Below are 18,549 nucleotides of genomic sequence, written 5' to 3'. Positions count from 1 at the left end.
CCAAGAGTGCTGCATGGTTTGGTCTTGCAATATTCTTTCACTGGAGAATCGAAAAGGAACTTTTTCCCCACTAGAACATTTTATTCCTGAAGTTAGCAGGGCCTGGTTGGTTCAATGTGTCTCACTTTAAAAGGGTGTAATATGATGACACAGGTTAACTACACACAATTACTTCAAGCTTGGAAATATTCCCAAAGAAGAAAGCCTTCATTAGCACAAGAATTTGCCACAATCTCTCCTTAATATCTTAAAATACAAAACAAAGGGGATCTTCTAATAAACTCCCGTTAGTGTTTCCATTGTCTCTCTTTGTCTATTTATTTTGTTGGCCGGGTTTTTTTTCTTTTTATCTCCTTTCCACGATTGGCTTCTTATTCTCATTTCTGGTTGATTCATTCCATTTCAGTCTACAGTTTGAATGCATTCCCTTTTTACTTTTTAAATACTCTTTTCTTTTTTTTCTTTGCTCAACATTTTTTTCCCCTAGATGAAAGTACTGGAGACATCAATCTCCTTTTATTGTATACTACAGCCCAGCAAAGAAGCAAAAAGAAAAGTGTTTTTAAGGCAAAAGAGATACCAGTTCTTCTGACAAACCAGATAAAAATATAAACGTTATCACTAAAGATAGGTGTATATAAGTATGACTGCTGTTGCTATTTTAACAAGTACAGCACTTCTGACATTCACCTGAGAATCGAGTCTTGAGTCTTGTGCTGTCCTTTTGCTTGAGCTAGTGGGCTGTGGAAGCAGCTGCTATTACCGACTGAGGGGGGCATACTAGGATTCATTTTGAGTGAGAGTGTCCCTTGGTCTAAAAGTAGATTCTAGGTCTGCCCCTAGCTTCCTCTGGAGTAAAAATAAGGCTTAGTGCTCTGTGATGAGGAAGTACTGGCTTTTGCAGTTAACCAATGACAGCAATCTCTAAGTCAATGTGGTTTATCACTTAAATATTTTTTTCCTTCAATGCAAAGATATGAATCTCACAACATGAACATTTGTAAATATTAGAAATCAATCAGCTAAGAATTTGCAACACCAGTGTGGTGAGATGTTAGTCTTTGTTTTAATTTAATTTTATTGTCAAGGTGATGTAGAGAGGGGTTATAGTTACATATGAAAGGTAGTGAGTACATTTCTTGTCCAACTTGTTCCCCCCTCCCCCATTTTTCTCCCACTTTCTCTCCTCCTAATCCCCCCAAATTGTTAAGTTAATTTCCAACATATGTTTTGTTGGTAGCTTAGATGATTTTACCTGTTTAAATAACATCCTCAAGGACTGGAGGGGGTCATGGCTCAAGTGGGTGAGTGCTCACCTGGCAAGCTGAGGCCCCATGTTCAAATCTCAGTGCTGACAAAAGAAAACTTCCTGCTCCAGCTTTAAGGGTTTTTGAAATTCTTCTCTAAAATATATCCCCAATGTTCAGTTAGAAAACTACTAAGAATGCTTTGTCAGGGGGAAGGAAAGGGAAGAATGTAAAATAAGAAATCACTATTCAGATTTTTTTTTAATTTGACAGATGGCAATCCTTAAAAATACATCTTTAAGTTCTTTTTTAGGCTTGAAGACTTGTTCCCAAATCTTGGTGTCATTTTAGAAAATAAATACCAAAAGTATTATTAAGAAATGACATGGGCATCACACTGTTTTGTTGTCAATTTCAGTCAGATTATGAGTCTTGCTTATTAGGGAAAGATATTTAGAATGAATAGAAGTGACACATCTTCATTTCACATGTAAATTATATAAAAATGTCATATACACAGTGATTGCTTATTTATAGTAACTATTTCACTTTATTATTACTTTTTGGTGCTGCTGGGGACTGAACCCATGTCATCACACATGCTAAGCTGGTGCTTTACTACTGGTCCACATGCCCAAGCCTCCTTTATTGTCATTACCATCATTATTGTCAATGTTATTATTACTGTTTTGATGTGAATTACAGACATGAAAAGCACTTGGAGTTCTGCCATCCTAACAAAGTTAAATTGAAATCCTGATTCCAGAACCCATCGTGAGCTATTGTCCCCAGTATCACATTTGAAACACAGTGGTAGGGACTGGAACTAGAGAGTCTGACTCTATGGCTCATGTTCTTAGATACATAGATAAACTGCCATGGAGAAATATGGCTTCTTCGCATGAGGGAAGAGCCTTTGTTTTCTCTCTGTGTGCTCATAAGCAATCTCACGGATGCCTAAGAGTCTAAGAGAGCAAATTTGATAAAAATGGGTTTTTTAAAAAAATGAATGAGATGACATGAAGTCAAGAAAGGTGACCTAGTAAATTTTCCTACAGTTCCAATTCCAGCTTTTGAAATTATTTCAACCTTGTGGGAATCTTAAAGAAAACAGACTTCTCTGACCTAAGAAACTATGCTCTCTATTTCCCAATTGTCCCTTCCATTTCTATTCTCTGTTCTCTACTCTGCTGCAAGCCCCCAGGAGGCAAGACCTCTATGGAGGGCATCAATCAGGTTCTCTTGCCCTTTGATTTGCTTTTGCTTTCAACCAATGGGAGGCCATGATGAAAGGCTCAAAGAAGAAGATGAAAGGGCAGAAGGACAGTGGTAGCTGGGTATTTAATCCTCAGGCACTCTCCTGCTGGCCACTGGCCTGACAGTGGTTAAGTTCTTTGACCTGCAGCTACAACTCTTATTAAGCAGTCCTTTCCTACAGTCCCAACGTTCTGCAGGTGCCCCAAACCATTTCTTCTCCATGAGCTTTTGGATAAATATTTGCCAACTCCTTATTCTTGCCCTTGATTTGTGCAGCCCTTTGAAAACAGTCTTTCCATTCTACTCTGTTGAAGGACCTCTTTCAAATGTGCCATCTATTTCTCCTAAGACTTCATCAAACAGGGACCCATTCAGCCAAAGCCACCGTCTGGGGCAACAGACCTGAAAACAGATTAGATTCATTCACTGAAAAAATGTTTATAGTAGGTTCTTCAGTAGGGCCACACGGAACTTCTCTGATCTGTTGGGGTAAAGCCTAATTAAAATCATGAATGAGAGGTTGGGGGATGTAGCAGAAGTGGTTGCCTAGTAATCTGCGAGGCTCTTGGTTCAGTCCTCAGTATAGTTAAAATAATTGCCAGGCACTGTTGGCTCAAGCCTGTCATCAGGAGGTTGAGAGCTGAGGATTGTGGTTCAAAGCCAGCCTGGGCAAAAAAGTCCCTATGAGACTCTTATATCCAAGTAACCACTCAAAAACTCGAAGTGGCACTGTGGCTTAAAGTAGTACAATACCAGCCTTGAGCAAAAGATTTCAGGGACACCACCCAGGCCCTGAGTTAAAGCCCCACAACCCACCAAAGAAAAAAAACTGATAGAATTACAAATGGTGTTAAGCACAGATGCGATGGTAAAGATCCTTCTTCTTTCCTAGAGCCCGGGTGATCTGTTTAGCCTCAGAAGAAAATATTAAGGGAAGGATTAGAGAAGATAACAAAATGAAAAGGATCTAGTGTGAAAACTCAGAATGTGGCCTATATCCTAAATGCTATGGGAGAACATTTTGAAGAAGATAGAACTTAAGCATGAGTGTGATTTGCCATATTTGTGTCTAGAAGAACCAGTAGAGTAGTTGTGTGGGAGCTGGAACAGAACAGACTAGACTTAGGAGACCAGTCCTGAAAGCAGTACTGTGAGAAGTATCTGAACTATGGCAGTGGCAGGAGGGGTGTACAAAGGGTAAAATAAGGTAGTAATTACAGGAGACGACTAACTACATATAAGAATGGAAGAAGAGGAAGACCTGAGGTCATCATCCTTACTGCACATTGGAATTGCCCGGGGAAATGATTAAAAGTTCAGACACCTGAGTCCGACCCCTCTCTGAGATTCTGATTCAACTGGTCTTGGACTCTGGGATTCTTAAGGCTCCCCAGGTAATTCTATTGTACAGCCAAAGTTGAGCCACTGTCACAGAGTGACTTTCCCAAAATGGGTGAGTAACACTCATTAAGCCAGGATTTCAGGGCATAACAAAATAAGGTCATGGAAGACATGATGAACTGACTCTTCAACCGAATGACTTGAAGATATTAGTGTGGCTGTATTCAGGAGGCAGATTGATAGGGCACTCTGGAGCTCAAAGGGAAAATGTCTACATTATAGCGACGGATTGGACATTTCAGTATTGTAAGTGTCCTGGTTTAGGACGAGCCCTTCTTCACCTGCAGGGAGTAAAGGGCCAAGGACAGAAGCAGAGGCCACACTGCTTCTACTTTGCACAAGCACTTTTTTTCCCTTTCTAGGCTGCTTCTGGCTTCCATATTGGTCTGATGCTACCAGTGTTAAAACAAGGAGCAACATAAGAAAAAGGGATGGTTTGCACCCTTACTAGAAGATGGCCCCAAGGGATTTTACCCTACTCCCTAAGGATTCAAGTGCCCCTTTAGCGCCAAGAATCTACATGAATTGCTTTTTGCTCCCTAAACAATCTTATGTACGACCTAGATAATCTGATTTTAAAAAATCCATTCCAAGTATAGGTATTGCTTCATGTAATATGATACATATTTGATAATAAAATGGTAACATCTGGGTATCTGGTAAACACATAAGAACTCCATGTTTCTCTTTGCATAGTACAAGTACTAGCCATGCACAGTGAATCAGACATCTAACAAATGCTTACAATAACTGTGAATCATTGCCAGTTAGGGCAAATACTGTGGCACGTTAATTAAAATATGTATAACAATGCCTCTAGATCAACCTGAAACCGACATCTTCTGGATTGGAGATGAACGTCAGCCAGTTCACATTAGCCAGCGACCAAAGAAGCCTCTACATTCAGACACAGAGCATTTCACACCCACACAAAAAGCCTATTTTTCCAGGCTCTTCCTCTGCAGGGAGGCAGGGTAAGCCAGGCTGAGGAACATTCTCTGAGCCAGCTGCCATTTAAACCGAAGATTTCACCAGACAGGTTCCAGATAAAGTCGAACTCTGCTTCAATCTCATGCAGTTTTCATTTAATACCATATCTCAAAGCTTCACAGAGCCACCTATATCAAGCTGAACATCTAAAAAGATGTGAAGTTTAGCATCTTCACTAAAATAAAGCCACACTTCATTAACCTCACAGGCCAGTAGTTGCTTCGTGGGAAAGAATTCAGCTTGCCTATTAGCCTGCCAGCTATATAGCACTACTAGTCCACAAGAACCACATCAACTCCTGTTAAAAATGGATAATTGGTTAAGGTAGTTCAAGCGCATGTAGCTACAGCATTCCTGGTCCACCTTAACAACAGCTTAGAGCTGTAACTATTTGTCTGCCTTTCCCAAAGGATTGTGCCAAATTGCAGGAATTTCAAAACTAGGCAGAAATTCTGACACTCTGCATAATCTCTCTTCCTCTTCAGCTACAAATAAGGCTTTGTATTCGATTAAACTCACAGCAGGTGAAAACCCCAATTAGTGAATTCATTCTAGGGCCTCTTTCTACCTTCCTCCCACACACTATAGTTTACCAAAATAAAAAATAGGGTAAGTCATAGTCTTTTCTCAAATCACCAGTAAATTAACCCTTTCATTTCCCCAGTGAAGAATTTTCACTGGACAATGGGAGAATGTTGAAAACCTGCTTTTTCTTGACTTCATAATAGGAGTTAAAGAAAAGCCTATTTCCCCAGATGTGGTTGTTTTCTTCAAACCCACAAATGCTCTGAGATTTTCTGATCAATCCAGAAATTACAGTTTTTCTTTCTAACTGAAGACTCACAATGTCAATATTATCTAAAAAATGATTAATGGGCAGTCTGCAGCCAGAGTTATGTTGTAAGTTATGTTCTTATTTTGGTGTATTTGAGGTGAAGAAAAATATTAAATTTTAGTTTAAACAGTCAGCATTGGCCTTAGGAAGTACAACAAGTCTATATTTCAAGCCTGGTAAATATTTATTTGTCAAAGGAAATTCATCATTGAACAGGGATAGAGGTTTGAACATTCGAAACAATTGGGACAGCGCTAGCTCTCAGAGTGATTTACTTAGACTTTGTCAATCGCTTCTCTGGAAATAATTCACAACCCAGTTTTATTTATGAGCACATGATTAAAAAAGAACAGCTTTGTCTTTTTAAAATTGTTTTAGTCCTGTCACTTTTCTTGAAACAAGTCATAGGACTTATTATCCATGAGAAAATACTGAACATATATCAAATAGTAATGCAGCGTTTAGAAATAGTCATCTGTTACTGTCAGAGGTTCATTTTGAGTCTTTTTAATTAAAATGCAAAGTTCTACATATATGTGACTGCCTAAATTACCCCTTTCTAAAATACTTGAATTTTGTTTTTTTAAAAAAAGAGTTAAATGCTAATCTAAGCAATATTAGTACTTACAACTTAGTTCTTGAGATCAGAGCAAAAAATAAAAATAAACAAAGGAATTACCAGTCAATTAAGTGAACAAGGAAGTCATCCTAAATGGAAAAAGATAAGAAAAATGTAATATTCAAATGCTACAGATAAGATACCAGTTTTTTTCCCCTCAGAGATGAATATCTAACAAGACTCATATTCTATCAAAGGCTGCTTTCCTAATCATCAGCAAGTATAGCTGTATATGCCAGCTTTAAGGTGAGGGGCAGAGGGGCCACAACAATTTTGCCCTTAGAGGTGAATCGCTTAATTCCTAAGGTGCTGCTTTTGTTGACTCATCTGTGAAATAAGGATGGTAAGGCACAGTGACATAGTATGGGTCAGAATCACACGACTCAGAATGGCATTTGAAAGCCAGGGAATACTGTGTTAATGCAAAGTAGTCTGTCCTTAGAAACAAATGCTATTAAGAATAGAGCAAGAACCAGGCATGGTGGTGCATACCTGTAATACTAATACTTGGAAGGCTGGGGATGAGGGCAGCCTGGACCACATACAAGACCCTACCTCCAGGAGAGGGGTGGGAGGGATTTAGATCATTGTATCAAGTAAAAATGAGAGGTCCAAGAGTTTCAGTCTTTCCTCTTTTGTGTTTTTCTTTTACAATTAAGAAGGAAAGCAAGTAGGGAAAAGGAAGATTTTTCATAGACGAAATCAATAGCCTAAGATCCATGTAAACTTCACACTATCTGATATTATTCTTTGAGATTGTGCTTAATATATGGTTATTATTCACATGCATTTTAAAAGGTATACTTGTGTTCATGTTTTCAGATAGCAGATCACAGTAAATCAATACTGATTTTGTAGGGTGCAGTGGGAGAGAAAGATCTCCTTGATGGAGAAGGCCTCTTGGTGGCAGGCTTTGAACAGCCAGAATGTGGTCAGAATTTCATGCAAAGACTTATATCCATGAAAGGGGAAAAACAGAAACTGGGAGTCGAGGTCAATTGCAAAGTGCTTGCCTAACATGCATGAGGCCTTGGACTTGCTCCCTAGCACTACAAACATGAGCAAAAGGTAGGAAAGGAGACAAAAATCATTACCAATTAATGATATACCAGAAACTGAATCTTGTACTCCAGCCCTGACTTATTTTTGTCAAGGCATTTTTAATGTATGAAAAGGACATATGAATTTTGACTTATTCACAATATCAAAGAAATATTTTCCAAGTGCTAGCCCCAGAATAAATTTTGTCACTAAATTTTCTACTATAATAATTTCTTCAAATGGTGGGAATTGCCATGCACTTATGGAATACTTGTATATGTCTTCAGAGATCAAACCCTTCTCACTTTGCTTTATGGTTTGTAAGATCTGGGAGATGATAGGAGATTCACATGGGAATAAGTAAGAATTTCTGCATTGTTATCAGGTTTATCAGGTTCATGTAGTAGGGGTATTCAAAGAAAATAAGGCTTGTCTTTAAGAGGGGAGATAAATTCACATGTGAACAAACCAAATATCACAGGAATTACAATAAATACAGAAATAGAAAAAAGTTGAAGGGAGAAGGTGATTAATTTGACCTCTTAGGATTAAGGATCATGCATTTCAATTAAGACTTAACTAGGCTTAAATCATTAGGCTTTATTTGTATTTGTGTAAGTGCATGACAAACTAAAGCAATTTTCTTAAACTGACTCTGTGAGCTAATCTCTCACATTAATAATTTACAAGGCACAGATTTTTTTATGTTAACACACTGCTGTGTTATAACATTAGTTTATGCTTTTTAGGAAGTCAAAGTATCTGGAAATATTGGGCTTTATATCTTGGGAATGCTAATCAGCAGAAAGTACTAACCATCCTCATTAGGATAACAAATCACTGTGTATTGTTATTGTTTTGTTTGGAGGTGAAGTCTTACTATGTTGCTTGGGTTGGTCTTGAACTCCTAGATTTAAGGCACAGGAATATAGTACTAGCCCCCTGAGTGCTGAGACTATAGTATTTCACCACATGGCTTTCAAAACATAGTCTTTGGTTCATATTGACACCTTAGTGTGAGAATCTAGGTCCACAAATCTTGACTTATTTGTAATTATTTGAAAGCTGACTGACTACTTAAGCCATAGCTCCACTTGCAGCTTTTTGGTGGTAAATTGGAGATAAGAGTCTCTTAGATTTGTCTGCCTGCACTGGTTTCGAACTGTGACCCTCAGATCTCAGCCTCTTGAGTAGCTGGCATTACAAGTTTGAGCCACTGGCACCAGGCTTCTGGGTATCTTTCTCTTTAAACAGAATTCAAGTTGGGATGAGATGAAACAATGATGAAAAAGAAAATAGCAATATGGATGGGAATGTATGTCCACACTATTTTATTAGAACAGTTAAGATAAGATGAATGCTTAAACAAAGGGTATTACGCAGGATAGGAGAAAAGGCTGAATTCAAGACAGGTTAGGGGATGAAATCAATGATGCTTTCCAACCAATTGGATGTAAGAGCTGAAGGAAAGGGAAGAGTCTAGGATATTTGATAATAGCACCATTAGCTATGGATTCGTCTGTTTATATAATATGTGATTACACCTCATGTTGTTCCATAAGAGCTTTAGGCAACTCAATGTATAATGTTTTTTGAAGTGCCTGTGTTGGGGTTTGTACTCAGAGCCTGGGTGCATTCCCTGAGCTTCATTTTGCTCAAGGCTAGCAATCTACCACTTGAGCCACAGTTCCACTTCTGGTTTTTTGGGTAGTTTTAGTGGAGACAAGAGTCTCACAGACTTTCCTGCTAGGGCTGGCTTTGAACAGAGATCCTCATATCACAGCCTCTTGAGTAGCTAGGATTTCAGACATAAAGCACTGGTGCACAGCTAACATATAACTTAACAATTAATTACAGGCTCATGCCTGTAATCATAGCTACTCAGGAAGCTGAGATCTGAGGATTGCAGTTCAACATCATATACAGAAATGTATATGATTGTCTTGTCTCCAATTAACCACCAAAAAAAGCCAGAAGTGGAGTTGTAGCTCAAGTGGTAGATTGCTAGCCTTGAGCAAAAAAGCTAAGATACAGCACTCAGGCCCTGAGTTCAAACTCCAGGACCAGCACAAAACTTAATAAATAGAAATGGTCTATATGGAATGGAGGCTACAGCTTAGTGGAAGTGCATTTGCTCAGCAACATCACAAAGTAACAGATGAAAGTCTAGGATTAAATAAACATAAATAGAATAAAATCTCAAGAAACTAGAAAAAGAACACAGATTCAAAGGTAATAGGGGCTTGACATAGGTGTTAAATTTTTCTATCAAGAAACTAGCAAAAGAACACAGATTCAAAGGCAATAGGAGCTTGACATAGGTGTTAAATTTTTCTATGTACACCCGCCAGAAGAAGAAAGACAACAGAACACTAGGACAGATATGGGACAACTAGCACTCCCATGCTCTGTTGATAGGAGTGCATATTGGTACAACTATGACAAAAACTGTTTGGAAACTGTATGAAAACTGAACATATGCTTTTCATATGGCCCAGAAATTCGAGTCCTTAATACAGTTTCTAGGGGACACACACACACACACACACACACACACACACACACACACACACACACACACACACACACACACACACACACACACACACACACACACACACACACACACATTTCAACTAATGACATTTTAGGACATTCATAGCATCGTTTTTTTTTTGTTTTTTTTTTTTTGTTTGTTTTTTTGTAGTTGTGGGCCTGAACTCTGGGCCTGGGCGCTGTCCCTCAGCTCTTCAGCTCAAAGCTAGTGTTATACCACTTGAGCCACAGCGCCACTCCTGGCTTTTTCTGCGTATATGGTGCTGAGGAATTGAACCCAGGGCCTCATGCATGCAAGGCAACACTCTACCACTGAGCCACCTTCCCAGCCCCATAGCATAATTGTTCATGCTACATCCCCAATGGCAGTAGAGGATATAACAGATTACAGCACATTCACACAATGATATTGTATAACAATGAAAATGAACAGTGCACTACCTCATGAAACAGTACAGATGAAGTCTTTAAAAGAAGCCAGACATAAGAAAGTATTTGTTTTATGATTCTGTTTCTGTAAAGGACACAAATAGGCAAAATAATTCATGGTTATCAAATTCAGCTGAATGGTTACTTTGGATGGTGGATAATGATTAGAAGGGGGTCATGAGACCTCTGGAGGCTGGGAATGTTCTAGTTATTGATCTAGATGCTGGTTACATGTATGTAATCAGATTTAGAAAATTCATTGAAGTGTATATTGAAGTTTAAGGCTTTTGATTTTATAGTGTTTATATTTTAAATTAGGAAATAATAATTGTATATACTTATGCACAAAATATTTTGAAATATGAATGTCACATAAACAATATTTCATATACTTAACATATTTTCAGTAAGTACATTCAAAGCCTCAGAAAATTTCAGAAACATAGCACGTTATTATGAACTATGGTCTCCTTATTTTACAGCACATCTGTTAAACTTATTTTTTTTCTATCTAATTTAATATATCCTTTTGCCAATATCTATCTTTCCTATAGGTCTAATATACTTCAATATAAAGATTTTAAATAAATAGCATATAAGCCAGGCACCAGTGACTCTCATCTAGCTACAAAACAGGCTGAGGATCTCAGGATCACAGTTCAAAGTCAGCCTAGGCAGACAAATCCTAAGACTTATTTCCAATGAACCAGCAGAAGGCAAAAGTAGAGGTTTGACTCAAGTGGTAGAGTACTAGCTGTGAATGGAAAAGGTTGAGAGTGTGAGGTGTGACGTCAATCCCAGTACTGGCAAGTGTGCTATAACTTGCCTATGAGCCTTCTGAATGTCAAAACAAAAAAACCCACAAATCGAGATATCATTTATTTTATTATTTTTAATGTCGGTAATGGGAAAAGGATAATTCTTTAAGCAAAGCAAAAGTCTAAAAAAGCAAAGGAGAATCTAAGTTCTGGATAACTTAGACTGAATAAGATGAGATCTGAATAAAATGAAAAGCATATGCAGGGCTTTCCAGAAAGGAAATTCATGATGTCAACTTTTAACAAAATCCCATCAATAGTTGTCTTTGCAATACGCTTTCACATAGAAGAGGATGTGATGCCAAAATATAGACTAAGCTGAAGCAGTTTGATGGGGGCCAAAGCAAAGTGGCCCAAGAATGTAGCTTCCTGATAGACCAGACAAAAGTAGAGAAAAAAAGTACTGTTATAGTGAGTTTCTAAGTAACAAGTCAATTTGGGAATGCCTACTATCTCAGCACTTAGTAGAAGAAAATTATACATGGTTGACATGCAACTCATGTTTGCTAAATTATCAGAAAGTTATCACACAGTTACAAAATGATTATGGCTCACATTCAAAAATAAAATATGTCCAGGTATATGACTTTATTGTCTCCTTAATGCTTATTAGTGCAAATTTTAATCCATAATGTGGACAGGAGTTAACCAATACCAATTTAGTTAACACTAGCATCAACAACAGTAACAATAACGCCTACTGTTTATTGAGCCCTTCCATTGTACACACTATCAGTGCTTTACACAAACCTATAACATTTCTATTCAATGCGATTATACAGATGAGCATATTGCAGCATCAAGAAATGAAGACACTTTCTGAAGAATCCCAAACTAACAATAGGCACATTGGCATTCGGGAACTGATTAACTAAGGTTACTCTGACTCCACCACTTCCGTCATCCTGCCACAGTGCTGGAGATCATGAATAGTTAATAGGTCATAAACTTTACAGAGGAGATCATCACTAGTAGTATTGTTCAGGGAAAAGAATGAAATGGAAAATATAAGAGAGTATTATATAGCAAGAGTAAACAATACTTTGTGAAACTCAGTCATAAGAACATGGCATATGAAAACATAATGCATGTGCACGTTCATGTGTACTGATTGTGATATAAGATATACCATTACAGTAAATGGGTCAAAAGAGACAAAAATCTATTGTTTAATGAATAACCATGTGCCTGCCAAATAGTAAGATATATTATAATTTGTCTAGACTAAGATTTGGAAGTAGGTGAGGGACACCCAGCTTCCAGTCCGATTTCCTGTTTAGGGCTGGTGCAGTGTTAGAAACTGGAGTGGGAATCAAAGATTTAAGTAGAGCAGGGGTTCATCAACTCTGAAATCATAGGCACATGAGGTACTTCAGGGAATTAGAATATATTTCAAATTTCAGGGGTGTCTCCTCTACCAGCTGTTTGTTTGGGTGACTGTTTGAGGAGTAAAATAGGAATCACTCTGCCTTTTCTTGTTCTTCCAAATGGCATGGTAATATTGTCACATTGCAGAAGGAGAAAACATTGCTGCTAAAAGTATTGTCAAGAGGAGTAACAAGTAGCTCACATTACTATACACAACTGCATGTTGTCTGTCTAAGTACTACACTTCAAAACATAAACTGAGAAATAATCCTTCTGCTCTCACTCTGAAGTTAGACCTAACTGGAAGCCTTTGCTAGTATGCCCAGGTCCTGGGCAAAAATAACAGCTTTAAGAATTAAATTCTTTAGTGAAACCCACCAAACTCTGTTGGAAAGGGGGAGAGAGTAGGAGAGGGATGGGAATGTGGTGGAAGAAGTGAATTTGTTTAAAGTACACTGTGTGCATGTGTGGAAATACCAAAATGAAATCCCCTCTAGCTTCACATGTCTTCGAATTAAAATACAGTGATTAAACGTTCTTTTCAAGAGAGGGCAAAACTGTGAGAGTAACCAGAAAGGAAGTCACAATTATTCTTTCTTCAGTATTTAATCACACCATTCAGTAAATTCTCTGGAGTAATAAATTGTTGATAATAATTATTTTAATCAATTTTTTTTACATTTTAAAATTACCAGACTATGGATATGTATGTCTACCATTGGCTATAAAGCTACAAACCAACTGTTAACCCAGTGATGATTACTAACAAAGCAAAAATATTACCAGCATATCCCATAGTCTTTTTAGTCTGTATGACAATGTACCTATAACTTTTCTCCAATATCTTGTGATACAGTCCCCTTTCCTGATATCTAGCTTCTAGCAGTGTAGACTTTCCCTACTCCTTGTATTTGAGATGGCCCTACGATATAACTTCCTTCAGCCACTAGGCAACACCAAACAGGACTTAATGCAAAAAGCTAACAAGTCTCCATATGATGGCTGGATTAGAATGCTGAATGATGTGTCTGTCATGTAATTGCATCTGTTCCTAAATGACAGCCTGTTAACCATCAGATATATGAGTTACACCACTAAAACCCATCCAGTGGCCAGCTGACCACAGATGTATAAGCAAGCCTACCAAATAATAATATAAGTCATCCACGCCACAAAAATGGCCAGTCCACCCATCAAATAGGTAAATGAATGGCTGTGATTGTACAGGTTCAATAAACTATGGCTCATGGGTGAAATCTAGTCTATACTCTCTTTTTGTATAGCCTCACAGTGAAGTATAAATTTTATACTATTAATCAGCTTTAAATTTTTTAAAAAAAGAAGTCTATTACCATGGTTCGTACTACTTGGGAAATTGAGACAGACAGGATGGAGTTTTGAGGCCATCCAAGACAAGAACTATAAATGACCCATCTCAACAGAAAAGGCTGAGTAGTGTTTTTCACCTATCATCCCAACTATGGTAGGAAAAGTGAATAGGAAGAATTATGGTCCTTCAAGCAAAATATGAGACCCTATCTAACCAGAGGGGGAAAAGACTGGAGGTGTAGCTCAAGTAGTAGAATACCTCCATGGTAAGCATGAGGCCAAGAGTTCAAACCTCAGTTCTTTTGCATTTTGTATTACATTTACTCTCTGGTTCTGTATAGAAAAGGTTCATTGGTCATTGTATTAGGTGAGTAAGTTTTGAAGTGATTTGTGACACAGCAAAAGATAATTGATACGTATCTAACCCCAAGGAAGCATTTTAGAAACTAGGTCTTACTTATAGAACTCAGTTAACATCTAGTTACTTTATACTTGGAACTTGTCCTCTAATTGCTTGTTACCTATGTTAACAGTTGAAAAAAATAAAAAGGACAAAATCATACATCCAGCAATCCCACTTTTGAATAGTAAAATTCTAGCCTTTGAACTTAATTTTTGTAGTGTTCTTTCAAAACATATTTTAAAGAGTAGGTAGAACAACAGTTATACAGTTTTCTTAAACAACTTCATTAATAATATCCCCAAACTATAAATAACCAAATGTCTGCCAATAGGTAAATATATAAACAAAGGGTAGTATATTCATGCAATGGAAAGTACCCTATTATTAAAATGAAGCAAACTCAACCTCCTACAATTCAAAATCGTTATGGTGAGTGTTAACAGCCAAATATAAACAAGAATACTATATGGTTCCATTTATAGAAATTCTAGAAAGTGAAAACAAAAATATGGTAACAGAAAGTAGATCAGCGGTTGCCTCAGGTCAAGGGGGAGTTATTGCCTGCAAAGGGACACAAAGAAATTTTGTGGGGAGATATATATGGTACCCTGATTGTAATAGTTGCTTCTTGTCTGTATCTGTCAATGATCAGTGAACGGAATGATTCAGTTCATTAAGTGTAAATGAGTTGTTAATGAAGTTGATTTTCAAAGGTTTTTTTTTTTTTAAAAAAGCATTTGCCCTAAAATCAAATTTAACATTCAAAAATATATGCAATTGGACAGAAAAAGAGATGTAGCACGCAGGATGTTTATATAAATACAGGACAGATCTAGGTCATGCTGTCAGTTCCCTTCTGATTAATTCAGAAAATATCAAAACATTAGATTCAGAAGTGACCTTAAAGGTTAATGAATTACATCCTCTCATCTAATACCGAAATTGCCCACAGGGGCGAGACCGTACTTCAGTCTTGAATATCTACAGTACAGAGAGTGTTCTGTCTTTCAAGGTAGGTTGATTCTACTTTTTGGAAAATACAATTACAAAATATTCTTTATATTCTGTTTACATTTGTTTTTCTATAGTTTTCACATATCTAGTAGAATCCATTCTCAGGGTAAAGCAAGAAAAATCATTAAGAACAAGCAAAATATAAAATCTAGCTGAAACATTATCGATCTCTTCTAACTGTATAAATGTCTGGGTCTTCCTATTATATTTTCCCTAATTCCAATGACCCGCAATCTAAATAAAAATACTTTGATTTCATTCTATTTTTTTTGAGAAACAGAAAACGTGACATCCCAAACTGAGTAAGTGGGGCAGTTTTGCCACTGTTAATGTTGTTTATAGTGGTTGTAGCATTTTAGTTTTATAAATGTCATATCATAGTTTTTGCTCATACTGAATTTTTTGATTACTAAAAATCCAAGGGATTTAAGATACAATCTCATATTAATAAAGGTCTCTTCCCTTCTGTGTTTTTACAGTTGATTGCTAAAGGCTAAATGTGAGCGTTACGTCTTATTTTAAAATGCTTTGAAAGTTCAACTTGTAATAAGAACTCATTTCCCCTACTCTCTGAGCAATGAGGATGGGACCTAGGGCTTTGTACATTGAAGCATGTTCATTGCTGAAATACAAGCCAGCTTCTAAGAACTCATTTTTGTACCTAACTTAAACCTATTAGAATTTTGGCACTATTATCATTTAAAGCATTAACAACCTTTTTCAATTTTACATTCAAGTTCTTCTGATATCTATATTTATTCCTTCAACACATAAGAATACATTGAAGATTAGGCTACCAATATAGCCAAATACAGTAAAGAGACTGGAACAGTGGAGCTGTGGCTCAAGTGGTAGAGCACCAGCTTTGAAGGGAAAAAACCCAAGCCCTGAGTTCAAGTCCCCAAACTGGCATGTATAAACAAATATCACAATTAGGTAAGTGGGTAAATGTTGGTGGGAAACTACTCATTGAACACTTTCAGGCAAAGAGGAAAAGCTGAGACAACTGGAGACACCACTCTGTGTAAAAGCATGGATATTTCCCATGGAGGGCCAAGAACAGAGACTCTAGTGAATGTTAATCCAGATCTATCTATTCACATTCTCGATGTCTTTGTTTAACCAACTGCAAATTTATCTTATTATCCTGCCCACAGTTGCATCTTCATCTTATACCCAAGACTGTCAAAAGAGAACTAGAAAAATGTTTACAACATACACAGTCTATAAGTCTTCACATCTAATGACCAAGTAGTCATTGCAAAAATGGAAATTAGGTGAATGTGGCATGACCGATTTCAAGATCCTTGTATTGATAACCAGGATGTTATTGTGAAATATCTATTCAAATTTGTTCAATGGATGTTTTCTGGGATTTTCTTCTGCATCAACATCAAGCATAGCTTACTGGTTTGTAACTTTAAAATTGAACCTCTTCCTCATTATTATTATTATTATTATTATTAGTAGTAGTAGTAGTAGTAGTAGTAGTAGTAGTCCGTCGTGGGGCTTGAACTCTGGGCCTGGGTGCTGTAACTCAGTTCTTCAGCTCAAGGTGAGCTCTCAACCACTTGAGCCACAGCGCCACTTCTGGTTTTCTAGTGGTTTATTGGAGATAAGAATCTCATGGACTTTCCTGCCTGGGCTGGCTTTGAACCGTGATGCTCAGATCTCAGCCTCCTGAGTAGCTAAAATTACAGGCGTGAGCCACCGGCACCCACCCCTCCTTAATTTTTTGAATATCAAACCAGTGCCTTCCTATTCTCTTGTATCACATTAGTGACCCTTTTTTCTAAGCCTATCAGCCAGGGCTCACAGCGGGAGTAAGTTTTACTGCTACTGGGTAAGGAGAACACACTTCTGTTAAGTAGAATGAGAGACTGTGAGCCCAAATAGAGGCTGGGCATTAGAATCACACAGGGAATTAGATCTCAGAGTTGATTTTATTCATTTTACAACAAAAATTTATGAGTTAAAAACTTCCTAAGTCTAGAGACTAATTCTTGTTCCTATTTAATTTTAATAAAATTTTGACTGGGTTTACATCATTTTAAAAGCCATGATATTAAGCCAGGCACCGGTAGCTCACGCTTGTAATCTTAGCTATTCTGGAGGTTGAGAGTCTGAGGATCACAGTTAGAAGCCATCCCTAGCAGGAAAGTCTGTGAGACTTCAATCTCCAATTAACCACCTAAAAGCTGGAAGGGGAGTTGTAGCTCAAGTGGTTGAGTGCCAGTTTTGAGCAAAAAAGCTCAGGGACAGTATCCAGGACTAGAGTTTAAGCTATCTGATTATATATATCCAGATATGTAGTACTGGATATATATATATATATATATATATATATATATATGTGTGTGTGTGTGTGTGTGTGTGTGTGTGTGTGTGTGTGTGTGTGTATGTATGTATGTATGTATGTATGTATGTATGTATCTATCTATCTATCTATCTATACTGGAAGTGTGCTACAGCTCCACTTCAGCTTTTGGTGGTTAATTGGAGACAAGAGTTGCACTGACTTTCCTGCATGGGCTGGTTTTGAACTGCGAACTTCAGATTTCAGTCTATTGTGTAGCAGCAGAATTATAGGCATGAGCCACTATCACCTGGCTCAAGATATTTTCGTAAAAAGTAAACTGAATGTTCTGATTATATCGTTATTCCTTGACTTCTCTGTAGATCTCAAATGGATTTATAGCCTTCATCATAGAAATGTTTCTTGTTTCTGACTTGTGAGAATCACAATAATGGGCTTAAAATGGTTAGGATTTAGTTTACTTTTTTTTGATAGTTGGATTTTGGTTTGGTGAGCAAACAAGGTAATATACTTAGTGCCTTTAAGTCATAGAGCAAAGATAGTACAGTTTTTTAAAATCATGCCATAAATCTGTGCAAATCTTCCATCATATCAAACACAAACGTCCTACATTGTGGCAGATGTGACTAAAGTAAAATAATTATGAATTTTAATATAATATAGTGTAACGTATGTAAAACACAGAATTTGCTCAAAGTGCTCATTATAGATTAAATGGGATTATTGAATTTGACACTAGACTATTCACGGGGAGATGAAATGGTTAATCCTTGCTTCTATTCTACCCTTTGGTGATACTGGTTGTATTTTAAGATTTTGAATGTTATAGTAACAAACAGTTTACTGAGGCTGTATCTTATTCCACAGCAAATAAAATGTGACACTGGAGACTAATAAAGTCATTTATGAGTTTCAATGAAGAGTA

At 37.2% G+C, this 18,549-nt stretch overlaps 1 protein-coding gene across 9 annotated transcripts in view; it reads right to left on the bottom strand.

Annotated features, from left to right (window-relative positions):
* Positions 1 to 18,549, bottom strand: part of Dmd (dystrophin) — a 2,040,854-nt gene that overhangs the window by 139,257 nt on the left and 1,883,048 nt on the right. The gene's annotated exons all lie outside the window — the stretch shown is intronic.

Source organism: Dipodomys merriami, unplaced genomic scaffold (assembly GCF_024711535.1).
Source record: "Dipodomys merriami isolate MVZ:Mamm:240054 unplaced genomic scaffold, mDipMer1.0.p SCAF_3, whole genome shotgun sequence".
NCBI classification, from domain to species: Eukaryota; Metazoa; Chordata; class Mammalia; order Rodentia; family Heteromyidae; genus Dipodomys; species Dipodomys merriami.
The sequence above is the reverse complement of the archived record's forward strand: the minus strand, read 5'-3'. Positions and strand labels throughout refer to the sequence as shown.